This window comes from Pteropus alecto, unplaced genomic scaffold (genome assembly GCF_000325575.1).
Source record: "Pteropus alecto unplaced genomic scaffold, ASM32557v1 scaffold155, whole genome shotgun sequence".
Taxonomy (NCBI): Eukaryota; Metazoa; Chordata; class Mammalia; order Chiroptera; family Pteropodidae; genus Pteropus; species Pteropus alecto.
Genome location: NW_006438113.1, coordinates 15427464 through 15435745, shown reverse-complemented (window position 1 = coordinate 15435745; position 8282 = coordinate 15427464). Strand labels below are relative to the sequence as shown.

General features: G+C 40.8%; 1 non-coding gene and 1 pseudogene across 1 annotated transcript; both read left to right on the top strand.

The window, feature by feature from the left end:
• Positions 1–1459: 1459 nt before the first annotated feature.
• On the top strand, positions 1460–2364 carry LOC107195903 (annotated as a pseudogene).
• Positions 2365–3801: 1437 nt separating this feature from the next.
• On the top strand, positions 3802–3883 carry TRNAS-UGA. Its single transcript has one exon. It is a non-coding gene; the product is annotated as a tRNA-Ser (tRNA).
• Positions 3884–8282: the final 4399 nt, after the last annotated feature.

Sequence of the window (8282 nt, the reverse complement as noted above, 5' to 3'; positions counted from 1 at the left end):
GTTTCTTCCAGCATTAAAATTCTATTTTTTTATAAAAAAAATCAAAAAAGCCCCCCAAAATAATTCAAAATAAATTTTGATTTGCTATAAAAGAACAAAGAAACACCATGCTCCATCTCTCTCAGTATTCCATCCCTGCAAGTGGCATCAAGAAAGGTTTTTAGAAAAAGCCACATTTTCTTTCTGTTATGGCGCGCATGATTCTGAGACCCACGGAGCCAACTGAGATTAATTATGAGCCTTTATTAGCCAGCCGGCGACTGACTCTCTACCACCCAGGGCTAGAGATCAGCCCCAAGCTTTCAGAGGAGGCAGCTGATAAAGCTTAAGACCATATCCTGGTGGTCTCCTGAACAAGCCAGCAGATTACAGAAGTGGAAGTAGCTGTTAGCATATCTTCGCCCGGAACAACACCCTTAATTAACAAGTAAACGGATTACAGAAGCAGACATTGGCCATCTTTATATCTTATACAATACACTTCCTAAACCACACACAAGCAAGTAGGACAACTTCTGGTATCTAAAGATATTTCTTCCCTGTAGCTGACATAGCTAGTTGGCTCACTTGAAAATTTTCCACCCTTAACACTTTACATACCTAAATTAGCTTAATAAAAGCCACCACACACACACACAAAAAAAAAAAACAGAATCTGGGAGTGGCATGAAGGAGGAGGCAATCAGAATCACCAGACCTTTACAAAGTAAAATGTCCATAGTTGCAAATCAATGTTTTATGGTGGTGTTGTCATAAACTTATATATTTATAATTGTGTGGGAACATATATATTTTATTTCTTTTCCCTTACTTGCCACTCAATGTATTAAATGGCAATGCAAAAGACTTATTGTTGGATCTAAAAGAACTCATTTGGAAATTCACACTTTTTGAAAATAAAATCTATAAGTTGATCTCTTGGATCATTTTAGCAATATGATAAATCAGGAGAAAAAGCTATTGCATTTTTTGAAAAGCCCACATTAACTCATAATGGCGCGAATGATTCTGAGACCCACGGAGCCAACTGAGATTAATTATGAGCCTTTATTAGCCAGCCAGCGACTGACTCTCTACCACCCAGGGCTAAAGATCAGCCCTGATCTCTAAAAAGGGATGATCTTTAACTCATAAAAGCTGAAAATTATTTTTTTCTTTTTATAAGCTGAAAATTAAATGTTAAATGTAGGTATTCTACCTTTGAAATGTTGCAAAGAAATTTTAGTCTTCCTTTCTACTCAAAAAAAAAAAGAAAAAAAGAAAAACCCTCATAGCAGAATTTTTGGTTGAACTATTTTTAACCATAATCAATTCCCATTACTGTCAAGCTTTTAAGCAGGTGAAGAGAACTCTTAAAAGGGAAAGAAGAGGTTAAGGAAGAGAAAGAGGATTTGAACTGCACTTCTGCCATCTTTCCACTCTTAGATGGGCCAGAGACGCTTCTGGAAGTAACATCACAATGGCTGCCCAAGGAGAACCCCAAATACATTTCAAACTTGTATTGGTTGGTGACAGTGGTAACGGAAAAACTACATTCATGAAACATCACCTGACTGGTGAATTTGAAAAGTATGTAGCTACCTTGGTTGTTAAGGTCCATCCATCCCCTTACGTTCTATATCATCAGAGGACCATCAAAGCCCAGCGTGCCATTATCATGTTTGATGCAACTTCGAGAGTTACAAGAAAGTGCCTAGCTGGCATTGAAATCTGGTATGAGTATGTGAAAATATCCCCATTGTGTTGTGTGGCAACAAAGTAGATATTAAGGACAGGAAAGTTAAGGCAAAATCAACTGTCTTCCACAAAAGAATCTTCAGGACTATGACATTTCCACCAAAAGAAACTACAATTTAGAAAATTCCTTCCTCTGGCTTGTTAGAAAACTATTTGGAGACCCTAATTTGGAGTTTGTTGCCATACCTGTTCTTGTCCCACCAGAGGTTGTCACGGACCCAGTTTTGGCAATACAACATGAGCGTAATCTAGAGGTTAGTCAGACAACTGCTGTCCCAGATAAGGATGATGACCTGTGAAAAAAAGAAGCTGGAGCCCAGCATCAGAAGTCTAGTTTTAGGCAACTGTCCTATGATGTCAGTGGTGCAGTGTGTTTGCCACTTCATTATGTAGCTAAGCAGAACATGTGGTTGATCTTTGGGATGCTGAAGGAGATAAATGATCTTCAGAGTGAATGTTGAAAAAAAAAAACCTTCATTTTTGACCCTGCATATTTAGCTGTCTTAGAACACAGCTGTTTCTTTATTGAGTTTCAAATAGAAGACTGCTACAGTCACAGCACAACATTCAGTGATGAAATCTTATTTGTTACTGTCATTCCCACTCCTTTTCATTTAGAATAAGAATAAAGTTGTATTTCAAATTTTTTTAAAAGGAAGAGTTTTTCGGTAAATATTAACATTATTCAACTGCACAGAAGAAAAGAATTTTTTAAAAGACGTCAAGATCAAGATATCATTAATAAAGTAGTAAAATTAAATTATAGCTTATCTCAGAGCACATGTAGAATCTAAAAACACAATAAAAAGACAATCTGTATTTCTTCCTGGTTAGTATCTATTGGAAAAGTGCAAAGTAAAGTTCGTATATGATAAAACTTATGCCAAGAAATGTCCAGAATAATTCTGTTCACATATAGAATTCATAGGGAAATTGGGACCACTGGTGTAGCTCTGCCAAATTAAGAACAAAGAGATAAAATGTCAAAAAGCCGCAATCACAAACTAGATAAAACTTACAATTCTCAAGTATTTCACTACCCTTCCACAACTAAATTGACTTAGACACTCAGCACCAAAATTGAGACATAAAATTTTTAACGTCTCAAGAAAATTTACACACCTATCAGGTGAGGTCATCTAACATCCGGGCTTAACAAAGGGCAAGGATTTGCTTTCGTGTTAATATGAAATATAACGTTACGAGAAAGATGGTGAACTTTCCACAAACAGTTTTAGAAATTTAAACTAGTAAGAGGTCTTCTATTATTCTTCCCAAACCATCCATCATAACTTGTTGCTGGTGAGGCGCCACGTGCTGCGAATAGGAAATGCGCACGCGCTCGGAGTTAGTGGCGCCAACCCTCAAGCCGCATGCCTCATAACACGAATAAAGCCCCTACGCATTAGCTACACTTAACAAAGGAGGGAATTTATGGTATTTAAAGGTAGAATGCAGACCTAATGCGCAGAGCTTGGTTCTCAAAACCACCTCCAAGGCTCTCCATCACTTGATAGGGCTGAGACCACACTCGGGTCCCGATTTCTTCCGGTAAAGCTCAGCAACGAAGGGATCATTGTGGGGAAATAAGAGATGACTGCATGGGCAGAAACCCGGGAGATGGGAGCCCACCAGCAGCGGCCGGACTCCTCATGCCTCACCCCCTCCCGCAATTCCGCAAGAGACGCTTCTGAAGACGCATCCTCTCGCAGAAATTTTCCAGCGCGCGGGCCCGCAGCACTGAACGGGGCAGATCTTTGTTTCAGGGCTCTATGACCTAATGAAGAAACGGGAAGGCAAGAACCAGGTCAGCGATCGTAAGTGAAACAAGGTTGTGATTTTTGCATCATAGCTAAGGCAAAGGTTTCTAAAACCTCCAACTTAAAGGAGTTTCTATCACTTATTTGCGTCCACGACATAGTTCCCCCACCTTGAGCCGTCAGCCTGGCCGCCGATTTTGAGAAGGAAGCCCCGGGATATAGGCCCCGCCTATCGGTTGATTTGACGCGCCTGCGCGGAGTTATTAACACACTAAAGTATCTCTGCCTACTTCCTTTCTTCGTAGCAGCGATGGCCGAGTGGTTAAGGCGTTGGACTTGAAATCCAATGGGGTCTCCCCGCGCAGGTTCGAACCCTGCTCGCTGCGAAGTGGAAAGGTTTTGCCTCTTTTTTTTTTTTATTCTTCCACTTTTATAAGATTTCTTTAATGATAACCTTTCCTGCTGTATTTCCCAAGCCTGCTGGCTAAACGGCGCACCTGCAGACTTGTTGTATGTGCCAAAGAAAAGTCAATGCATTTCAGGGCTACAAACGTGCTGTTTACGCTAAGGGGAAAAGTTTTCCTTTGTCCTGCACGGTAAGCTAACAATTTTAGACTCTCGTTCCTCAATTTGAAGTGCAAGTTTGCAAAATAAAAATACAACGAATATAATTACTGGTGGAAGTGTGGGAGCTTAACAAGCTATCATCTAACTCAAACCGATGGCAAGGCTAATGCTACCTCTCCTTCAAGCCCAGAATTACCTCCCACGGTTCTTCCACCACATTCAACAGTGGTATGGAATGGGAGATAATAAAACTTTTAAAAGTTCAGCTTCTAAAGCATGACAGATACATTCACGAAATGGAACACTATGCGCCTAGTCACTAAAATGATATTAATGACATGGGAAGGCCTTCCCAATTCATCGCTAAATGCAAAAAGTTGGACAGGTTGGAAAACAATGTATATTGTGATCACATTTTTGTTACACAATTCATTTATGTAATCATTTATGTGACAAGAATGGGAGAGAAATAGAGAATGAATGGGGGCTGGTAAGAAATAACCAAAATGATAGCAGTAGTTATTATCTCTGGGTGGTGAGATTCAGGGCTTAACAGTTTTCTTAAGTTTTTTGCTTAATTAGTTTTCTAACATTTGTATATCAGCCCAGTATTTTTTCAATAGTAAAAGAAAATTGTGAGGTTAGTCTTTGAGACCCTGCACAAACCCTTTCTGTTCCCTTTAGCCCACTTTCACCTTTTCCCTCCCACCCCATGCTTTCCAGATGTTCTTAGGGGTTCCCTAACACCCCAAGTCTGGGGATAGCTTTCTGTGGTACCTGATGTAGATTCCACCCACAGAGCCCCCATCATATTTGAGACTTAACTGAACATAAACACTCACCACATTCACATCTTCAACCCATCCTCTCTGCCTAATCCCCACCTCTTCGGCCCCCATTCCAGTCACTTATAAGTTTAATTTCCTAGCTGGTCTCCTTTCCTTTTTCTGTCAGGATCACATTGAGCTTCAGATGATTGAAAACCCAACTCTAGTGACTTAAACACATTGGAGTTTCTCTCAAATCTGGGAATAGGCAATTCTCAGATGAAACAGGGCTCTTTCCATCTTTCTGCTCTGCCATTTTTAAGCATAGGCTCATCCCCTGCTTGGTGTTTCACCATCCTAAAATGGTTGCTATACCTCCAGACCTCACATCTGTATTCAGTTAGTAAGGGGAGAGATAAGAACCCTCAGTTCATATCTCATTTACTTGAACAGTGTAACATGGCTACAACCAGCTATGAAGAATTCTATGGAAGTAAGCATTTTTAGCTGGGTGTACCACTCACATTAAGTTGGAATTCCATTGGTATGGAAGATAGATGAATGGCTCCTGAGTGAGCAACCAACTGTATCTTCCACACTCGCTACCAGGAAAGTCAAAACTTATAGGCATAAGGCCTTCAAAACAAGTTCCCTGTCTGCCTTTCCAGCCTTCCTCCCCTTCTCTCCTGTTTGCTTTTGAGTTCTTAGAAGGCCTCCCAGCACTGTATGCTGGCTCATGTTTGCATATGTTCACATACAATTATCTGAAATATCTTTCTCTTGCCTATATCCTTCTCCTGTCATTAAGGGAAGAGGGCTGCCCATCATTTGAACTCCCTTCCTATTCAGGAGACTTGCTCTCCTTTTGAATCTAGGTGTGAGACTTCGATGCATTCCTTCTTCCTCCATCTCATTATGTAGGAGCTGAAAAAGCCACATATTTGCTTTTGAAGATTCCCTTGCAGCCAGAGAGGCAGCATATGACCTAGGCCCAGTCAATCAAATATGCCCACCCACCCCCTAATTTTCAGTCGGAGCTATTAATGCAAAGAATCAGGGAGCGTAAGGATCCATCCTGGTGGTGAGCAGAGAGACTACAATAGCAGCCACAGAGAATGCTAAAGGCAGCAGTGCCAGGCTATAGTTGGGGACAGTTGTCCAGTAGCAGGGACAATAGTGTCTACACCAGGCTGGTTTTGTGGCATCATTATGCCATGATCTTGGACTTTTCCTAGCCTACCAAAAGTGGCTTTGCAGGCTTCCTGGCAATGCTATGAATTATTTGATATGCTTCCAGTAAGTTTTCTGACTAAATCAGCCCCAGTCAAAAAAAAATTTTTTTTTTGCTTCTAAATACCAGATATAGCTTCCCTCCTCACTCTACCATCACATGCTGAGAAAACTCATGTTCTTTCCTCAAATATCACCTCTGCATAAGCATTTTGCAATCCCCTAGGCTGACTTAAAAGCCCCTTTTTTATTCTGTTGCCTAGTATAGCAAGGATCACATCGAACTATTTTTGCCAGTTTGCCTCTCTCCCTATTAAATGATAAATTCTCTGCGAATGTATCAAGGGATCATCTCTCTTATCTTTGCACCCCTGCCTGGCCAGAAAAGGTAACAATTTTGATGAAGGAACGTATAAATATGAGTCAGCACACAGATTCACACTCCAACCAAATGCTCAAAAAAAGGGAAGGGGGAAGGTCAACACGCCACCCTCATTTTGAAGGTCACTAACCTTGTCCTTAGTATGAGTTAATTTAATATACAGTATCTTCCTCCTAGAATACTTTTAATTTAAAAAAAAGACAGAGAGCAACAGCCTAACGGTGTACCGCTCCTGCCCTCCCCATTTCTTTCCCTTTCCTTATTTTTTCCTTCTTTTTCTTCCATTTTCTTGTCTTCTAGCACTGAAAGAGCAGATTGAACCAAGAGTCAAGTACGTGCAGACCTTCTTCTCTGAGGGTCAAACCCCATCCCTGTCTCCCTGAGGGTGGTTCACTGTCACCCTGGCTTCTGTGTAAACCGGTTATCAGGTCACTCTGTGGTGAGCCAAGGAAAATCCATGGAAGATTTTAGAGGGGAGATGTGGAAGAAGTTCTGCAATGCGCTCCTCAGAGGACACTACTTCAACTCCTCTTCCTACCTTTCTCTTTCCCAGAGCCTCTGCGGCCCATCACCTTCCTCTGCACTTCCTGAAGCCTGATTTCTCCAACCCAGCTTCACATGGTGCACCATCTTGACAATTTTCCCTCAACTCCAACTTTTTCACTCTTTTATGGTATATAACAATTCAGCCTTGTCCCTGTGCATTGGCATCGGTGTGCCCAGCAATCAAAGAGCTCCCCTTAGAAGGCAGAGGAGGTTATAAATATGATTTCAAAGTCTCCTTCTCCCTAAATATTTCTCCATTTACTTCTATTAATAGAATATAAACTCTGCAATGTCCCAGAGTTCAAAAGTTTTAAATGTAAATAGATCGACAGGAACTTTTTGCAAAATGTAATCAGTTGATCTGTAAGCAAATGCTGAACTCATAATCATCTCTTCCCTTCCAAATCCAGGTTCTACTCCATGTTCTTCCAAATTCAAGTTCGTGACATCTTCAGGCATAAAGCAGGACACATCGACTTAGAATTATCCTGATGCTTTCTATCCCTCAGTCCATTTCCTATTCAACCCAAATGCCACTAAGTTTATCCCTAAATATGCTCAGAATCCACTTTGTTCCAAATTTCTACCACTACCACCCAGTCTAAACCAAGATCACCTCTCATTTAGACTACTTCTCAACCTTCTGTCTCCCCCATCCACTCTTCAATCAGTTGTTCATAAAATAAAAATTTCTTTAAAAAGGACATTTGATCTTATACCCCTCCTCCTGAAAAGCCTTCTGGGGATTCCCATGTACTCTTACAATAAAGACAGAAATCCCTAGCATGACCCCATGGCTCCCCATGATCCTGCCAGCATAGCTTTTGAGTTTCTCCCACTCATTCTCTGGCCAGATATACTATCCTTCTAGTTCCTTGAAGAGACCAAACTCTTCCCACCTTAGAAGTTTCACACATGTTAAAATGTCATCTTCCCCATTTAATTGGTTGGGTCCCCTTCTTATGTGATTTCATACCATTTTACCCTTTTTCTGCACAACACTTATACTATGTGATACATTAGTGCAAATATTTGCTTAATTTCTCTCTGTGTGTAAATGTATAGTGTGTGTGTGTGTGTGTGTGTTTAACCACAGAATCCTCTTATCTGCTACTTAGTGGGCCCTCAGTAAATAATAATGTTGAATGAATTTTGTGGTTGTGAGGGTCAGAGAGCAAGAGGCCTCAGAATATCTAAGGGGGTGGGAGGTAGCGCATCCAATGAGAGAGGGTAGACTCTGTTTTCCCTCAGCTTTGGAGAATGAATGAAAATTGTGCCTGAAGATTGTTCCCT